General features: G+C 49.7%; 2 non-coding genes and 3 pseudogenes across 2 annotated transcripts; all 5 read left to right on the forward strand.

The window, feature by feature from the left end:
* The first annotated feature begins 797 nt into the window (after positions 1–797).
* LOC143979218 (5S ribosomal RNA) lies at positions 798–916 on the forward strand (annotated as a pseudogene).
* A 325-nt stretch (positions 917–1,241) lies between these two features.
* Positions 1,242–1,360, forward strand: LOC143976450 (5S ribosomal RNA). The gene has a single exon (XR_013272757.1). It is a non-coding gene; the product is annotated as a 5S ribosomal RNA (ribosomal RNA).
* Positions 1,361–14,440: 13,080 nt separating this feature from the next.
* LOC143977561 (5S ribosomal RNA) lies at positions 14,441–14,559 on the forward strand. The gene has a single exon (XR_013273835.1). It is a non-coding gene; the product is annotated as a 5S ribosomal RNA (ribosomal RNA).
* Positions 14,560–15,338: 779 nt separating this feature from the next.
* LOC143979750 (5S ribosomal RNA) lies at positions 15,339–15,457 on the forward strand (annotated as a pseudogene).
* Positions 15,458–15,791: 334 nt separating this feature from the next.
* On the forward strand, positions 15,792–15,910 carry LOC143979506 (5S ribosomal RNA; annotated as a pseudogene).
* The last annotated feature ends 2,411 nt before the right edge of the window (positions 15,911–18,321 follow it).

Genomic DNA, 18,321 nt, shown 5'->3' on the forward strand with positions numbered 1-18,321 from the left:
GATCAGAATCTTTGCCCTTAGGCCTAAGGGCTCTATGTATCCGCTCCATAGCTATAGGTGTACCGGAGGGTCGGACTAGCAGCTGGTTGAATATGGATGTGACCGCTGGGAGGATTTGCTCGGGCTCGATCGACTCCGGGAGGCCTCTAATCCTCAGATTGTGTCTTCGTCCCCTATTGTCGATATCTTCGACATGGCGCTGGAGGTCTCTGAGCCGCCAGGTGTGTGTGTCGACTTTGCCTTGAGCCATCTGCAATTCATGCTCTTGTTGCGCCGCCATTAGCTCTATGGAGTTTACTCTCCCTATGATTGCTTGTATCTCGTGGCGGAGGTCCGAGATGGCCGTGGCCAGAGTGCTCTTTATATCGGCCGCGACAGTCCTCAGGTCGTGGATATTTAGTTGTTGGTGATGGGGAGATGGGATGTGGTTAGCGGTGGGAGAACAGGCCGCCATGTCGGCCCCCTGGTTCCTGAAGAGATCCAGTATTGTCTGAGTATTACGGGATCCCAGGTCCCTTGGTGAGCGGGATCTAGATGCAGAGGGTCCGCGTGAGGAGGTCCCCATGATGTGACAGTGTTTTTCAGGTAAAATCCTCTGTGATCGATCTTTTTTAGGCTGAGGTAAGACGGAGCAAAAAGCTTAAGCAGCCATTCTCTCTCTCTAGGCAAGCCACGCCCTCCCGGCATTTTTATTTTAATATGTTGTTGACATCGACGACCTGTTTTATTTTTCTGCTTGTTTGCCGAGGTGACCATCTTGGCGTTTGTCAAGAGGGTTGAGAGTGGCCCGCAAGATTGCCTACAGCCACATCACCCTGAATGCACCCGATCTTGTCTGATCTTGAATGCTAAGCAGGGTCAGGCTTGGTTAGTACCTGGATGGGAGACCGACTGGGAATACCAGGTGCCGTAGGCTTTTTTTAAAATATGTTTTTGGCGTCGACGACCTGTTTTATTTTTCTGCTTGTTTGCCGAGGTGACCATATTGGCGTTTGTCAAGAGGGTTGAGAGTGGAAAGCAAGATCGCCTACGGCCCCATCACCCGAAATATGCCTGATCTCGGATGCTAAGCAGGGTTGTGCATGCTTAGTACCTGGATAGGAGACTGCCTGGGAATACCAGGTGCTGTAGGCTTTTTTTAATATGTTGTTGACATCGACTACCTGTTTTATTTTTCTGCTTGTTTGCTAAGATGACAATCTTGGCGTTTGTCAAGAGGGTTTAGAGTGGCGAGCAAGTTCGCCTACGGCCACATCACCCTGAATGCGCCCGATCTCGTCTGATCTCGGATGCTAAGCAGGGTTGGGCATGGTTAGTACCTGGATGGGACACCGCCTGGGAATACCAGGTGCCGTAGGCTTTTTTTTATATTTGTGCTCAGAGACTCTTATAACAATGATGAAATGGGAATAACAGATACTGAAAGAAAGTGACCTGAAGTTGTGCCGTGGTCACCTCCGGAAACATCCTACAGGGCAGGGAGGAACCGAGGCCGTCTTATAACAGTGAGGCTCCTCCCACAAATGACGGCGGGCCTACGTTCCGCCTCCCCACTTGTCCTCAGAGACCCTTATAACAATGATGAAATGGGAATGACAGCTACTGAAAGAAAGTGACCTGAAGGTGTGCCGTGGTCAGTATGCCTAAAAGGGGGCAAAAAGTACAACAGACAGGGAGATGAAAATACAAAGTTTATTCAACCTGAACCAATCAATCAGTCGAATGAAGAAACACTTGGGACATCTCTGTTACCGGCTCCGGGATATACCTGGCATAGCATTAAGACCTCCACCTACCCAATCTCTTATTGATATGCACGGGGACCCCCTGAGGTGAAGCTGCAGAGGCTGCCCCGGTCCTAAAGGAGTGACCCGAGTAGGACTTGGGGTTGAGCCCCAAACTCCCCAAAAGTGTGCGGCAGTATTTGATGAAAAGTGATGATGTGAGCGGGGCCCCGTTAAAGGGCAAAAGAGGACCATCCCTGGGTTGTCCTGCCAACTGGAGCAACAACAGATCAAAAACCATGACCGGGCACCGAATTGATCCTGAAAAACCTGATATCTGTGCCGGATCCAATCTGTTGCGTCTTACAAACCTCTAAATGTAATAAAAAATGATCAGGATACCTAACTAATTGATTAATGGACAACGTGCTAGACCCAGCCCCGGTACAAGCAAATTCCCCTGGCCTAAGAAAACCATAGAGGGACAAATAAATTGCCGCCATCTGCACCAGACTAGGTAAAACCCCGAAAGGAGATCTAGATAACGTGACCGACAAGGCCCGGAAAATGTCCCCGGTGATAGGAAGCCTATTGCTGGGGCTCGGCGAGCTACCCTTCTGAATACCCCTCAGAACCGCCTTGACCGCATGAGCCGCAAACACCAAGGGTCTGCCGGGATAATGTAAAGAGAAAAAATACTGCACGCCCGCCAAGTAACCCCTGATTGTGCCGTGAGATAACCCGAGCTGAGAATGACAGTAAGCTACAAACACTAAAATGTACCGCACGTCCAAACAATCCGACCTGGGGAAAAGGGTACAAAACGTCTGAAAAGCTTTCCAAGCTGTGTGGTAAGCCCGCCTGGTGTTGATGGACAGAGACCTGTCGATCATCCCCAATGCGCCTGTCAAGTGCAACCCTAATCCATCTTCAGAAGTGAAAACTGCGGGGAGGGGGTCGCCGATACGTCTGCGTCCGGAACCTGCCGGAAAAAAGATGAAAAATCAAACCGGGACAGCGCATCCGCTGCAGAATTTTGCACGCCACTAATAAACCTGCAGGCTATGTGAAACCTAAAATTAAGTGACAACCAAGTGAGCCTGCATAAAAAAAGACATGATGAGCAAGGAACTAGACCTGCCTTTATTGATGACCTCCTAAATTGCCTGATTGTCCGTGAAACACGTGACAGTATTGCCCGTCCATAAATGTCCCCAAACCTGGGCTGCCGCCACTATGGGGTCAATCTCAAATAATGCCGACGTCTGAAAGAACCTGGGAATCATGCCACATTCTTCTGACTATGCCCCGCCAGCCAATGCGTATCAAAAATGGCTGCATAACCTTTAGAGGTGGCGGTATCGGTAACTACTTGCAAAGAAGACAACGACACTGCTGGGATAAACATGGAAATTCCGTTCCAGTGATGGAGGAACTCATCCCACATGTGCAAATCGGACAAAGCTGCGGAATCTAAAATGACCCTAGAATCCGAGTCCGGGGCCATTGGTAGCAAAGCCAGCAACTGGGAAATGAAGGACCTGCCCTGAGGAATGATCCTCATGGCAAAGTTCAACATGCCCAGTAACGACTGCAAATCCTTCCTAGTAGCGGCCTGGGAAATGAGAAACCCATGGATCCGCTCTCTGATCCTGACCAACTTATCCTCCGGCAGGCTGGTCCTGCATGGCCTGGGAGTCCAGAACGATACCCAGAAAGGTCAGAGTGGTAGCCGGGCCCTCCATTTTTTTGTCTGCCAATGGAACATTGAGAGCGGAAAAAACAGCTACCAACTTCTGAAGATCCGAAGGTACCTGACCCCAGGGCAGGACTTAGGGTGGTGGGGGCCCCTGGGCTTGAGTCACTTTCGGGCCCTACCTTCTATACATTACCATATTTATAGGCATATAACACACACCAGCTTATAACACCCACCCCAAGTTTTGGAGGGAAGTTTAAGGAAAAAAATGTACATTTAAATGCCCATCAATGCAGCCTTATCAGTGTCCATATGCAGCCTTGTCAGTGTCATTTGCAGCCTTGTCATTTGCAGCCTTATTATTGCAGTCTTGAAGTTTAAAAATGGTGCAGACTCTGTATCTCGGTGGCTCTCTGGTCCTCTCGGCGGCTCGGGTCCTCTTGGCAGCTCTCGGGTCCTCTCGCAGTCCCGAGCGGAGCCGAGAGTAACCTAGGGTACTCGAAATTGGCTCACAGTCACGTCCAGTCCCTGTGTTATGTCCATCACAGGGCGTGACTGTGAGTGGAGCCAAGCTGAGTACACTCGGCTATGTATCTTGGCTGGGCCCCCTATTGGGAGGGGCCCATGGGCTTGAGCCCAGTCAAGCCCAATGGTAAGTCCTGCCCTGCCTGACCCTCACTCTCAATCAGAAGGTAGTCATCCAGGTAATGAATAACCTCCTGACAACGCTCCTTCTGCTTGAGAATCCAATTGAGCGCCTCCGCAAACACATTAAAAAGCCAAGGACTACTTCTAGACCCAAAGGTAAGCTTGGTGGCAAAATAATACAAATCCCTCCATTTGACCCCATGCCACCGCCAAAGCGCTGGCTGAATAGGAAGGAGCTTAAAAGCATCAGAAATATATGCTTTAGACAGCCAAGCATTCCTTCCTGCACAGATGATGCGTTGGATAGCTAAATCCACTGATGCGTACTTCAGTGAAAATTCCTCAGAGGGAACCAGGGAATTCAAGCTAGGCACTACTGAACAATGAGGCGCAGACAAGTCATAAATTAACCTTAATTTATTGGAGAATTTCCCCCTGACCAACCCCAAAGGGTTGACCCTCCACTGGTGAAACGGAGGTGTGGAAAAGGGGCCGATGACGAACCCCTTCCCCAGCTCCGATTGAAGCAGCCGATCCACCGCTTCCATGTCTGTGCCTGCGGACAATAAATTCTTGCACTCAAAGGTGCCCTGCGGTAAGGTGATGAGCCCATGTGAAACCCGTGTGTGAAACCCTCCACCAAGAATTGCCGTAAAGAGGGAGACGGATGAAACTCCAAAAAGGCCTGTAAAACCAAGGCGTTGATCCGGCTTAGTCAGGAAGATTTCCCCTGCTTGAGTGAACACAATTATTTGGGATGTGCCCTAAAGCAGCTGGCACAGACATGAAGGAGACGACACTGGCTGTAATTACATGAACCCTGATTGAAATTGTTACAGACCTGCGATTTCCCCAAAAACTGAATAGGGCGGCCCAGTTTATCAAAAGAAGTGGAAAGCCCTGGGGAAGGTAAAACACCAGAGAGGCCCCTGGAAGTGCCCCGCACTGATGGGGGACCCATGAGAAGGCACCAGTAAGTAGTATGTGCTGAGGACTGGCAAGTGGCGCAGACCGGGGACCTCAACCCAGCAAAATGCCGACAAAAAAGTTCAGTGTCCACCTTGCTCCAGTCAGTTGTGACCTGGTGCTGAGCGAACACCGCCCCTGCTTTAGCTGAAAAGGACTGATGATAATCGTAAAATGCTGACCCACCATACTTCTCTCCCAACTCCACCACACTTCTGTCCCAACTCCACCACCGCGTACAAATATAGGTCAAGCTCCTCCCTTTTCTGAGGACTGACCGAGCAAACCACATCCCTGAAGATGCTAAAGGCTAACAAGAAATCAGGGATGGAAAGTTTGTGACGGAGCCTATGGTCCATGGTCTTGGCTACCACCGACACGTCGCCACAAGCATATGACTTGTTGTCCGCGATGTCATGGGCCACGATCAAGAGGGAGGCCAAGTTAACGTCCTTACCCTCCAAGATAACCCCGAGACTGCTGCTATGTCAAGACCCACAGGTGCCACTGGTGCCCGGCACGGAGGACACTCCAAAACCTCCTCCTAGGATCGTAACTCCTGAAAAGATGTCGCCAACACACTAAGGGAGGAGTCAATCAACGTGAGTGACGCACCCACTTGTTCAGGGGTAGCACCTGAAGCAGTGGGGAATAAAAGTCTGAAAAGTTCAGTTTTACGAGCCGAAGCCAGATAAGCGACACCTCTACGACGAAGTTCAGCCATCAACCTAGGGACCGTCCAAGACCTCATGGAGGATGTGCTGCCATGTTCAGACTCCCCCGCCTGGGAAGGAGGGACGATCTCAGAATCCTCGATATCTGCCGCCTGAGACATGATCTAATTTGACATAAGCGACAGTGAGTTAGGAAAACCTACCTGACAAACCTAACCCGAGACTAGAGTGAGTGCTGATTAGTGATGGACGAACTTCCAACGGGACGTTTCGCGAACGCGGACCGTGAACGTGGCCGATCGTTCGCGAAACCGAACGTTCGAGGCGGGCCCCATTGACTTCAATGGGAGGTGAACTTCGCAAACCTACAGGTCAAATTTGCAGCCACAAAAGAATTAATAGCTGTGCAAACATAGTCCCACCACATGGCCAATGACATAACACATGTATGAGGTGAATCTGGGATCGACAACTACAAGCATTCTTTTTTTATATGGGAAAATGTTGTGACAATTCAGGAATGTGGAGCGCATGAAGGCAATGGAGGAGAGGGAAGGTCTGGGACCAGGGTAGGCAAAGAAGAGGGTGCAGGAGATGATCACTAGCAGCGTGACATACAGCAATGACATCTGCACCATGATAGAGTGATCTGACAGCAGCACCGTTGTAGAGAGCACTGACATCAGCAGCGTGACATACAGCAATGACACCTGCACCGTGATAGAGTGATCTGACAACAGCACCGTGATAGAGAGCAGCTTACTCCCTGATTGTGGCTTGCATGTGGATTTTCTGAACACAAGTGGATTTTTTGAACTAAAGTGGAGAGTTAATAACCAGGAGTTGAAAACAGGAGTTAAGACAGGAGTCTCTAACCTCTATCCTACATCCATCCTCCCCTCCATTTTAAAGATCCCACTGCAAGGGGCAACCAGACAGCTTTCCAGAAACGTCAGGCTGACAGCAAGCCAGATTCACCGGAACCAGAGTGTTTAAAGGGGACAACCGCAGCCAGGTAAGCTTGCACCCCCACTCCCCCCCCCCCCCAGTGATTGTTCCAGGGACTCCGTCCGACCGCCTACGGGGATCAGGAAGGAATTTTTGCCCCACTGGTGCATTTGGCTGCTACTGTCAGGGGGTTTTTCGCCTTCCTCTGGAACAACCATAGGTTAGCATACCCCTACCTCCGGCCTCCTTTCCATTTTTTACGCTATCCTAGGACGACTATTCCAGATCACAGCCAGACTTCTTTTCTAAGCGGAGACCTCCACCTTAAGTAAAGGCAGCTGGAACAGCCAGCAACCGAATACAACAACTCCTTCTGCATCCATATAGGCATCCCCTGATCAACTTGCGCGCTAATAGCCTCAAGCACGGCGGCAAGTCTGATACCTAGCCCCACCTCAGGATCAATACCCTGATCAGGATCATCATCTTAGGCCCATAGTACCATCAACAGCATCCACAAACCATGTGCTACTTCAAATACTCAGCTGAAGTTCTGCACAGACTAAGGAACATCAACACCACATTGCCATCTTCCATACAAAAAATACTTCAAAGAGAACAACTATTAAAAACCGGACGACAACCAGCTCCCAACCACAGGAAGACATCTACTCGACCACTACAATTAGATTGCGCCTTGATTAACGCCAGGTCTGCAGTCAAACATAGACTGGAAGTACACGACTTCATCATCGAGAACAATGTAGACTGCCTCTTCATCACCGAAAGCTGGTTAACCTCTGAATGCAACACCATCCTCACCGAATTGGTGCCGGAAAACTACAGGATCCTAACCGAACACCGGATAGGGAAAAAAGGAGGAGGCCTAGCAGTGATCTTTAAAGGTCACCTGGATCTCACTAAACCATCATCTCAGAACCCAGTGTCTTTTATGGAAACCCTGACGCTACATTTTCAACCAACACCCCATGACACCACTCATATACTACTGTGCTACAGACCACCGGGACCAAAGTCCAATCTTCTTTCACCCCTCACGGAATCCTTTGCAATGCACACCCTAAAATTCAAAAATTTCCTGGCACTCGGAGATTTCAACCTTTGGGCAAACGAGCCTAAAGACCCCATCGCGACTGCCTGCATCAATCAACTAGAAGAACTGGGTCTACAGCAACTGATAAAGACTCCCACGCATGGGTCAGGACACACCCTGGACCTCATTTTCAAACAGAACATCGACGTCAACATACTCGACAACATAACTCATGGACGGATCACCACGCCATCAAATTCAAAATCACTACCAACACCACCAACGCAAAACGGAAACCTGTAACAACGCACTGGACCAGATCGCATAAAAAACTGTACTCCGAAGCCTTCAAAACCACTCTGTCCAAAAAAATATCTACAATAACCTTAAACCACTCTACGGAGGAAACACTCAACTCCCTGAACAAGGCATTACTGCAATCAGCAGACTCGGTAGCACCAAAACGCAGGGCTCTCATCAGGAAGAAAAATGCTGGATGGTTTAATAGCTCCCTCTCCGTACTAAAGCAAGAACGCAGAAGAGCAGAAAGAACATGGAAAAGAAATCCCAACGAGGAAAACCTATTTAACTACAAAGGTCTGACAGAGAATTATCGGAAAGCAATCTTCAAAGCCAAAAAGGACCACTTCTCATATACAATCTCAACAGCCGCAAACCAACCACGGGAACTGTTTAAACTGGTTAATCAATCAATGAATCCGGTGTGCCTAGAACCCCCAGAAAGCGAATCCCAGGATTACTGTGACAAACTGTCGGATTTTTTCATCGATAAAGTCAAAACCATCAGGGAAACAATTTGTCAGAAGAAAACATCCAACCTCAGCCAGCAAATACATAAAGAGGATGTCCGCACCAACATACCGCAACCGCCAAAATTTTCACTATCCCCAATAACCGTAGACACCGCAAAAAACATCATTAATAAACTGCGTGACAGTACCTCACCTATTGACATCATCCCCACAAAACTACTGAAAGAATGCTCCGACATCGTGGCTCCAACCATAACCCACCTCATAAACTGATCATTCCACGAAGGGATTGTTCCCAGCATCCTCAAACAAGGCATCGTCAAACCTCTACTCAAGAAACCAAACCTGGACCCTCAGGATCCAAACAACCGTAGGCCGATTACAAGCCTCAACACCATTTCTAAGATCATGGAGAAAGCTGTAGTACATCAGCTACAACTTCACCTGGATACTCACAAACTCCTGGACCCGCTGCAATCAGGCTTCCGCCCGGGTCATGGAACAGAAACAGCTCTCCTCAAGATTTGGGATGATGCCCTCGAAGCGGCAGATGACGGAGAGCCGTGTCTCCTCGTACTGCTAGACCTAAGTGCAGCGTTTGATACAGTAGATCACAATACTCTACTCGTCCGCCTCACAGAAGTAGCCGGAGTCCAATACATAGATCTCCATTGGTTCGCGTCCTTCCTAGGAAATCGGTCACAGACAGTGAAACTAGGAAAATTCCTCTCCGAAACTCGGGCAGTCACCTGCGGAGTCCCTCAAGGCTCTCCGTTGTCACCCGTTCTCTTCAACATTTACATTCGCCCACTCCTTCAAATCATCAGATGCTCAGATCTCTGCTTCCACTCTTACGCTGACGACACGCAACTTTATTTCCGGATCAATGGAAAAAAAGATCACCAACAACAACTTGAAAACTGCCTCAAATCAATAGAGGACTGGATGACCACCAACTCCCTCCAGCTGAACCAATCAAAGACAGAGCTTCTTATCTTACACCAAAATCATAAGCCCGCAACCAAAACCTCCTGGTCTCCACCAACCGTCTTTGGGCAGACTATCTCCCCAAAGACCAAAGCGAAGAGTCTCGGGGTTATTTTAGACGCACAAATGTCAATGGATGTGCAAATAGGATCTGTAGTCAGTCGATCTCACCATCTGCTGCGCATGCTTCGCAGACTCATCCCTTTTATCCCAAAGAATGACAAAGCAGTGGTAGTTGGAACAATCATTAATTCACGACTGGACTACGCAAACTCGCTTTACATAGGATTACCACAATATCAACTTGCGCGATTACAACTGATCCAAAACACGGCGGCAAGGCTGATAACAGGAAAAAAAACCTGGGAATCAATTTCTCCTTCACTGAGGAGCTTACATTGGCTAACCGTAAAAAATTGGATCACGTTCAAGACCCTTTGCCTCACCCACAAATGCGTGCATAGAGAAGCTCCGCAATACCTAATGGAGAAAATAAATAATTACACACCAAACCGCAGTCTTCGATCAGCCAACAAAAACCTCCTCCTCGTGCCCAAAGCCCGGTATAAATCCAAGGGGGATCGGAGATTCGCTGTCCAAGGGCCTCGGCTATGGAATGCTCTACCAATCAACATCCGCCTGGAAGAAAATCACCTGGCTTTTAGGAAAAAACTCAAGACCTTCCTCTTTTAGCAGATGATCAAGGCTCGCCACAGCGCCTAGAGGCGATTCAGTTCGCATTGTGTGCTATATAAGTATTTCATTCATTCATTCATTCACTGACATCAGCAGCGTGACATACAGCAATGACACCTGCACCGTGATATACAGCACTGACAGCAGCACCTTAAGCAGCCCCAGGAGGAAGTCAGCATAGCACAGGGATGGTGGGAGCCCCTCATAATGAGCATAGCACAGGGATGGTGGGAGCACCTCAAAATATGCACAGCAGAGATACAGTCCCAGGAGGAAGTCAGCACAGCACAGGGATGGTGGGAGCCCCTCATAATTTGCACAACAGAGGTACAGCCCCAGGAGGATGTCAGCACAGCACAGGGATGGTGGGAGCCCCTCATAATAAGCAGCCCCAGTAAAAATATGACACCGCTCAACCTCTTCAAAGAGGAGGGTGCGGGCATATAGTACGGTGTGCTTTTTTTGGACAAGGAAGTGAGCCAAATGAAGAAAGAAGGTCTCTGTGCTCGATTAAAAAAATAGTTTATAGACATATACATGGTCTACTGGTCACATGTGTTGAATTCCTCCGAGATCCATGCCTCATAAATTTTTAGAAATGTGAGGTAGTTAACACTGACGTGAGCTAGGCGAGTACGCTTATCGGTCACAATCCCCCCTGCTGCGCTGAACGTCCTTTCGGACAGGACACTGGATGAGGGGCAAGCCAACAGTTCCATTGCAAATTGGGCAAGCTCTGGCCAGAGGTCAAGCCTGCCCACCCAGTAGTCCAGGGGTTCATCACTCCTCAGAGTGTCCACATCGGCCGTTAACCCGATGTAGTCGGACACCTGACGGTCTAGGCGTTCCCTGATGCTGGATCCGGATGACACCTGTCGATGGGTCGGCTGAAAGAATGACCTCATATCCGAAGTCACCAGCAAATCTTCAAACCGGCGTCGGAAATGCACACAGACTTTCCCGGCCTGCTTCAGGACATCCTGTAAGCCCGGGTACCTGCCCAAGAACCGCTGCACCACCAGGTTAAGGACGTGAGCTACACAGGGCACATGGGTCAGTTGTCCCTGTCGGAGGGCGGAGAGGAGGTCGGTGCCATTGTCGCAAACCACCATTCCTGGCTTAAGCTGGCGTGGTGTCAACCACCTCTCGGCCTGCCCCTGCAGAGTTGACAAAACATCCGCCCCAGTGTGGCTCCTGTCCCCCAAACAAACCAGCGCAAGCACGGCATGGCACCGTTTTGCCTGCGTACTTGCGTAGCCCCTGGAACGCCTACGAAGCACCGCTGGTTCTCAGGACAGAGCACTGGAAGAGGCCATGGAGGAAGAAGAAGAGGAGGGGGTGGAGGAAAGAGGTGTGTCACAACCAATAGTAGCATTTTGGAGGCGTGGTGGTGGAACAACCTCCAACACTACTGCACCTTGTCCTGCATCCTTCCCAGCTGCCAGAAGAGTGACCCAATGGGCCGTGAAAGACAGGTAACGTCCCTGTCCATGCCTGCTGGACCATGAGTCAGCGGTAATATGCACCTTACCGCTGACCGCCCTGTCCAGCGAGGCAAGGACATTGCCTTCCACATGCCGGTAGAGAGCCGGAATCGCCTTCCATGAGAAAAAGTGGCGTTTGGGGACCTGCCACTGAGGAACCGCACATTGTACAAACTCACGGAAGGGGGCCGAGTCTACCAACTGAAAAGGCAGCAGTTGAAGTGCTAGCAATTTAGCCAAGCTAGCATTCAACCGCTGGGCATGTGGATGGCTGGGAGTGAACTTCTTTCGCCGGTCCAGCAGCTGGGGCAGGGACATTTGCCTGCTATAATCGGACGTGGGTGTACCGCTAGCAGAGTTCCCGGAAGCACTTGGCTGTGACACACCTAATTCTACACCTTCATTCCTCTCAGAGCAGGTTTCAGAGAGGACTGAAGGTCTAGTGGGGTTGGAGATGCCAGCTGATGAGGAGCAAGGAGAGGTCCGCTTTGTTCTTTGGTGTGGGTCTTTGAGGTACGCTTGCCAACGAGCTGCATGGCAGGTCAACATATGTCTGGTCAAGCATGTGGTGCCCAAGCGGCTGATGTTTTGGCCACGCGAGATACGCTTGAGACATATGTTGCAAATAGCAGCGGTGCGATCTGATGCACTCGTCTCAAAAAAGGCCCACACCAAAGAACTTTTAGAATAACGCGCAAAGGCAGCGCCCTGCACAGGCGGAGCTCTGCGGTGTGATTCAGTCGGTGTGCTGTCCCTAATCTGGCCCCCGGAGGGCATCCTGCCTCGTTGGACATGTGCCTCCTCTTCCTCCTCCTCCTCCTCCTCTCTCCTTCCAGGCACCCACGTGGAGTCAGTGCCCTCATCATCCCCTCCCTCTTCATCGCTGTAGCAAACCTGGCAGTATGCTGCAGCTTGTGGAACATGACTGCCAGATTGCTGTCCTTCTTGAGCATCCCCTCTCTCTGCGCTCACGCTACTGCCTTCCTCTAGCTGAGTGTCATCATCAGAGCCCACAAAACACTGGGCATCCTCCTGGAGCATGCACCCAACACTGTGCTCAAAGAGTTCAGGAGACTCCTCAGGAGGACGTGGTGGGTCTAGGGAAGGAATCACTGATGATGACATTGAGAGGAGGGAAGACGATGCGCTGGCAGCTGCTTTGCTAGTACCCTGAGACTGGGTGAGAGAGGATGAGGAGGATGAAGAGGGCTTGGTCATCCACTCTACCAAGTCGTTGGCATGTTGCGGCTCAACATGTCCAGCTGCCGAAAAGAAGGACAAGCGTGTCCCATGGCCACGTGCTGATGACAATGCACCGCGTCCACGACCAGCACTGTTGTCTCTAGACACAGAGCCTGCTTGCCCTCTTTTATTGGCTCGCGCCTGTCTGCCTCTCCTTGCTGGCCTTCCAGACATGGTAATGGCCTGAAGGGAGTTGGGTAAAAAAGCAGTTGGGTAGTGTATATTGTGCTAGAGGCACACAACACCCACTAACTCCTGCAGATGCCTTTATTATAGAACACCAGAGATAAAGGGGTATATACAGATGTATACTGTGCTGTGCTGGAGGCAACAACCAATAACTCCTGCAGATGGCAAGTGGGCTCAAATAGAGAAGAGCTATGTAGGTGGATATAGCGGTATGTACTGGGTACAGAGCACGCAGACAGCACGCACTAGCTCCTAACACTACTGACTGCAAGCTCTATTATAAAAGATAGATCACTAGCTATATAGGTGAGGTGAATATAGCGGTGTATACTGCGGTCAGGGCACGCAGACAACAACCACTACACAACAGCAAGATCGAAAATCGTCCGAAAACAATCGGTGTGTACTGTGTTGAAGGTACACAGAACACCCACTAACTCCTGCAGATGCCTTTATTATAGAACACCAGAGATAAAGGGGTATATACAGATGTATACTGTGCTGTGCTGGAGGCACACACAACTTCCAATAACTCCTGCAGATGGCAAGTGGGCTCAAATAGAGAAGAGCTATGTAGGTGGATATAGTGGTATGTACTGGGTACAGAGCACGCAGACAGCACGCACTAGCTCCTAACACTACTGACTGCAAGCTCTATTATAAAAGATAGATCACTAGCTATATAGGTGAGGTGAATATAGTGGTGTATACTGCGGTCAGGGCACGCAGACAACAACCACTACACAACAGCAAGATCGAAAATCGGCCGAAAACGATCGGTGTGTACTGTGTTGAAGGTACACAGAACACCCACTGCTTCAGACGCCAACACACTACACAGCCTGAGCTATGATTGGCCACAGGCATCCTGCCTGTGGCCAATCATGGCTCTCCTCGCTGCTGGCGCTGCGATTGGCCAAGCATGCGGGGTCACAGTGCATGCTTGGCTAATCATGAGCCAGCAATGCACTGCGCCATCGCAGTGCATTGTGGGCCGTGAGCGCCACACGAATTTGGCGCGAACGGACCAAAATGTTCGGACTTCGCCGAACGGACGAACAGCCGATGTTCGAGTCGAACGTATGTTCGACTCGAACACGAAGCTCATCCCTAGTGGCCACCAAGATCACATACGGCTACATCACCCTGAATGCACTCAACCTCGTTTGATCTCGGATGCTAAGCAGGGTCAGGCCTGGTTAGTACCTGAATGCGAGACCGCCTGGGAACACCAGGTGCCATAGGCTTTTTTTTAAATATGTTGTTGGCGTCGACGTCCTGTTTTATTTTTCTGCTTGTTTGCCAAGGTGACCATCTTGGCGTTTGTCAGGAGGGTTGAGAGTGGCCAGCAAGATCACCTACGGCCACATCTCCCTGAATGCGCTCGATCTCGTTTGATCTCGGATGCTAAGCAGGATCGGGCCTGGTTAGTACCTGGATGGGAGACCGCATGGGAATACCAGGTGCCGTAGGCTTTTTTTTAATATGTTGTTGGCATCGACGACCTGTTTTATTTTATTGCTTGTTTGCCGAGATAACCATCTTGGCGTTTGTCAAGAGGGTTGAGAGTGGCCAGCAAGATCGCCTATGGCCACATCACCCTGAATGCGTCTGATTTTGGATGTTAGGCAGGGTCGGGCCTGGTTAGTAACTGGATGGGAGACCGCTCGGGAGTACCAGGTGCTGTAGGCTTTTTTTAATATGTTGTTGGCAACAACGAACTGTTTTATTTTTCTGCTTCTTTGCCGAGGTGACCATCTTGGCCTTTGTCAAGAGGATTGAGAGTAGTAAGGAAGATCGCTTATGGCCTCATCACCCCAAATGCGTCCGATCTTGTCTGATTTCAGATGCTAAGCAGGGTCATGCCTGGTTAGTAACTGAATGGGAGACCGCCTGAGAATATCAGGTACTGTAGGCTTTTTTTTTAATATGTTGTTGGCGTTGACGACCTGTTTTTTTTTCTGCTTGTTTGCCGAGGTGACCATCTTGGCGTTTGTCAAGAGGGTTGAGAGTGGCCAGCAAGATCGCCTACAGCTTCATCACCCTGAATGCGCTCGATCTTGTCTGATCTCAGATGCTAAGCAAGGTCGGGCCTGCTTAGTAGCTGGATGTGAGACGGCCTGGGAATACCAGGTGCCGTAGGCGTCTATTCAATATGTTGCTGGCGTCGAGGACCTGTTTTATTTTTCTGCTTGTTTGCTGAGGTGACCTTCTTGGCGTTTGTCAAGAGGGTTGAGAAAGGGCCAGCAAAATCGCCCATGGCCACATCACCCTGAATGCGCCCGATCTCGTCCAATCTTGAATACTAAGCAGGGTCGGGCCTGGTGAGTACCTGGATGGGAGACAGCCTGGGAATACCAGGTGCTGTAGGCGATTTTTTAATATGTTGCTGGCGTCAACTACCTGTTTTATTTTTCTGCTTGTTTGCTGAGGTGACCATCTTGCCATTTGTCAAGAGGGTTAAGAGTGGACAGAAAGATGGTCTAAGGCCACATCACCATGAATGTGCCCTATCTCGTCTGATCTCACATGCTAAGCAGGGTTGGGCCTGTTTAGTCCCTGGATGAGAGACCTTTGGGAATACCAGATGTAGTAGGCTTTTTTTTAATATGTTGTTGGCATCGACGACCTGTTTTATTTTACTACTTGTTTGCCGAGGTGACCATCTTGGCGTTTGTCAAGAGGGTTGAGAGTGGCCAGCAAGTTCGCCTACGGCCACGTCACCCTGAAACTGCTCGATCTCATCTGATCTCGGATGCTAAGCAGGGTCAGGCCTAGTTAATACCTGGATGGGAGACCGGCTGGGAATACCAGGTGCCATAGGCTTTTTTTTAATATGTTGTTGGCGTCGACGACCTGTTTTAATTAAGCCTCTAGTCTGGTTGCTAGGTTGTTCTGCAGTAGAAGGCTGAGGGACTTATTGCAGGAATTAGCCCTGCTGCAAAGCATTGCATCAAAAATTGTACTTAAACGCCCCTGTTAAACAGGGGCAGAAAAATTGGGCTGATGGCATCACCCAGAAACAGAAATGTTCTTCCAACATATCATCGGAGGAGGAAGAGGATAGACAATCAACATAACAGGACAGTCACTCAGCATAGGCAGTCTTGAAGGGATGTGATATTTAAAAAAAAATTATTCGGTTACATCAGCTTCAGGTGCTTGGTAGCTGTGGGTGATCCACGACTGATTCATCTTGATGAAGGTCAGTCGATCAACTGATTCGGTAGACAGCCGCACCCTGTGATCGGTAACAAAGCCACCAGCAGCACTGAAGGTGCGTTCCGAAAGAACGCTGGATGCAGGACAGGCCAGTAGCTCAATTGCATACTGTGCAAGCTCTGGCCAGTGATCCATCCTCAAGACCCTGACCTTGCCCCTAGGTATTCCTGCACCATGTAAATCAGATGCTGGCGATGGTTGCTGGAACCGATCATACCTTGGGGCTGCAGACTATTGTCTGAAAGCATCGGTCAGAAGGCCACCTTCTCCACCGCTCCTTCTGACTGTAGCCTCAGCAACACGTTTATTGGGGGGTAGGGGGCTACCCTGGACCTAACATTAACTGCCCTGACAGTATTTACTGTCACAACTGACACTAAATGCAGTGATCAATAAATAAATGATCACTGCAATCAGTGACACTGTGACTGGGAGGGGGAGGGGGGGCGGGGTGCGATCGGGTTTGTGTGCCTACATGTCAGTGTAGTATTGGTGCACACTTACTTTCACTGTTCTCCTCGTAGTCCGGTCAATAAGACCGCCCCGAGGAGAATGACATCACTTCCTCCCTGCCTGTGTTTACTATACACAGCGGGGAAGCTTCTCATTCGCCAGGAGCAATCGAGAGGGGATGGCCAGAAACCAACGGCCATCCCCTCATCCCGGATTGCTCCTGAAGCGAAACGGACCGCCGCATCCAGCGGGAGGGGTGTCCGATCGGACCCCCCACCCGCTGGAAGGCGAGCACGTACATGTACGTGCTTTCATAGTTTCATAGTTAGCTAGGTTGAAAAAAGACACCAGTCCAACCTGAGTGAGTGTCTACAATTGTCCCTATTCCTGTACGTTGCACACTCACATTGGTCCCTACCCTCAAGGAGCCCACAATCCAAGGTCCCCATGCATATACTAGGGACAATTTTGGACAGAGGCCAATTAACCTACCTGCATGTCTTTGGATTGTAGGAGGAAACCGGAGTACCCGGAGAAAACCCACGCAGGCACAGGGAGAACATGCAAACTCCAAGCAGGTAGTGTTGTGGTTGGGATTTGAACCAGTAACCCTTCTTATTCCTAGGTGAGAGTGCTAACCACTACACCACTGTGCTGCCCTTGTGCCTGTCGGTGCCATTGCACCGACGTACATTGCCATGCAGCAGTCCTTAAGTGGTTAAGGATGATAAAATAAATTGTCTAACATGCTATAGAAGCAGTGTCAGAGTTATGAGCTTTAATCATAACTCATTGCTTGGGTTCATCACTGAATTTTGTGGACCCAAAAATATTGCTTGACTGCGTTAGGAATGAAAAAGTATATAGCTCAATCAACTGCCTGAGTTTGAGCTTTAATCAGAACTCATTGCTTGGGTTTACCCACTGAATTTTGTGGACCCAAAAATATTGCTGGATGGAGTTAGGAATAAGAAAGAGAGCAGGGATTTCAGTCTGATCCCTCTTGGGAAAGTCTACAGCCCCTGCTCTCTGGAAGTAAAGGGCGGCTGTTGGAAGACCATCTTACATTTCAATTGTAAGCTATAATTAAGCCTCTAGTCTGGTTGCTAGGTTGTTCTGAAGTAGAAGGCTGAGGGACTGGGTCAATCTCAGTTTGTGCTGGACTGGCGGAAGAGTGCTCCTCTGAGAAGGCCGGGCTAGATCTGATTCAGTCTCTCTTTCAACTGCTTCCAGGGCAACATGGCAGACAGTCCAAATGTTTGGTTATGGCTTATGAAGCAAATGGCAGATCCTATTCTAACTGTTCATCCTTTCTTCCTGGGATTTCAGTATTTTGATCTTGGAATGGTTCTTAGCTTTTCTTGGTTAGAGTATGAGGGCACCATACATAAATACCTTGGAATAGGGATGAGCTTCGTGTTCGAGTCGAACGTACGTTGGCTGTTCGGCCGTTCTGCGAATTCCGAACGTTTGGGCCGTTCGCGTCAAAATTCGAGTGGCGCGCGCGGACCACAATGCACTGCGGTGGCGCAGTGCATTGCTGGCTCATGATTGGCCAAGCA

The sequence above is a fragment of the Lithobates pipiens genome, unplaced genomic scaffold, assembly GCF_037356315.1.
Source record: "Lithobates pipiens isolate NorthernLeopardFrog02 unplaced genomic scaffold, aLitPip1_a1.2 Scaffold_13, whole genome shotgun sequence".
Taxonomy (NCBI): domain Eukaryota; kingdom Metazoa; phylum Chordata; class Amphibia; order Anura; family Ranidae; genus Lithobates; species Lithobates pipiens.